The following is a 1343-nucleotide window of genomic DNA, read 5'->3' as shown; positions in this document are numbered from 1 at the left end:
ACGGAGCAGGCAGGGCGGGCAGGGAGCAGGCAGGGCAGGCACGGAGCAGGCAGGGCGGGCAGGGAGCAGGCAGGATGGAGCAGGCAGAGCCGGAGGCCGGGCAGGGAGCGGCCGAGCCGGAGCTGTCCGCCCGGCGGTGCTGAAACGCCGCATCCCGGGCCCGGCGGGGCGGGGGGAGCGCCGAGAGCCGCCCTGCGCAACCCGAGAGAAGGCAAATCCAAATACCTGCACAGCGCCGGCAGCTGCCGTGGGGCGGCGGGGGGCTGCGTGGGGTGGGAGTTTTCCCCCTGTAGATGTCCTTGCTGCTGAGCTGTGGGGGCGAGAAAGATCTCCCGGCTCCGGCTCCCGGGTTCCGGCTCAGATCTCTCTAGAAAACTGAATGAGCGAGCGCCAGCTCCACGGGGCTGAGAATTTTTTTTTTTTTTTGGTAGGAGGCGTGTGCGCCAAAGCCTGGGTCCTTCCACCGCCGTTCCCCTGGGTCCTAAGCCCTCCTGCCGCCCGCCCGGCTGCCTCCCGGCACCCCGGGATGCGCGCTGGGAGCTCCGCGCCGCCGCGGGAGGGTGGGAAGGGGCTGCTGGCGGCCGGGAGGGCTCAGCTCGGTGGGCTTCCACCCAGCGGCATGGGCTTCACCGCCTCTTTTCTAGCATGGCCTCTTTCCCAGCGAAAGTCGGGCAGAGCACAGCCTCCTGCGGCATTTACGGCAGCCATGGAAAGGGTGATCTTAATGGGCCGTGTATTGCCGATGGGCTGCCTTAGTGAACATGGCAGCCCGGGTTTAGAAGAGAAGTTTGTCTGGGTCAGACTGTGGGGACTGTCACCGACAGCACCCACAGCAAACGTTTAGTGAAGAATGTAAAAAGCAGGACTCTCTCAGCCCCTGTTCCAAAGACTTTAGGTTCAGGAATTTCTTCAGCAACATAGTGCCTGTGTTTTCAGGATGAATTTGTCCTCCTTGAATTCTCACAGTATCTCCTAGAACACTTCTACATTTGTAAAATGTCCTTCCATAATGTCCTTTGATTAGGCCATCTACCTACTTCACAAACAATCTTTCATTAGAGAGATGTGTAAGATTTAGCTGATGGCATGGAAAGAACAGGAGAAGGGAACTTCTGTCATTAAATTCAGTTCTGAAAATAATTTTCTGTACAAGCCACACAAGACCTACCTTAAACTGTACTTGAAAGGCTCTGGGTGTTGTAATGATCAAATTCGCATACACCTGCTCCTATCAACACAGTAAACCAATGTACCAATGTATGCATTAAATGTACCTGCAAAGTGCGTTTCTGATCTTTTGTTATCCCTGTACATTGAGGAGTATGATTCCTGGGGATTGGTGG

At 56.6% G+C, this 1343-nt stretch overlaps 1 protein-coding gene across 1 annotated transcript in view; it reads right to left on the bottom strand.

Moving 5' to 3' along the window:
• CLVS1 (clavesin 1) overlaps positions 1 to 542 on the bottom strand; it is a 100928-nt gene extending 100386 nt beyond the window's left edge. Inside the window, exon 1 of the mRNA XM_015617621.3 lies at positions 226 to 542. The gene's annotated coding sequence lies outside the window, so the exon portion shown is untranslated. The remainder of the gene's footprint in view (positions 1 to 225) is intronic.
• Between the last annotated feature and the right edge of the window lie 801 nt (positions 543 to 1343).

This window comes from Parus major, chromosome 2 (genome assembly GCF_001522545.3).
Source record: "Parus major isolate Abel chromosome 2, Parus_major1.1, whole genome shotgun sequence".
Classification (NCBI taxonomy): domain Eukaryota; kingdom Metazoa; phylum Chordata; class Aves; order Passeriformes; family Paridae; genus Parus; species Parus major.
Note: the sequence above shows the minus strand (reverse complement) of the source record. Positions and strands in the feature narration are given on the sequence as shown.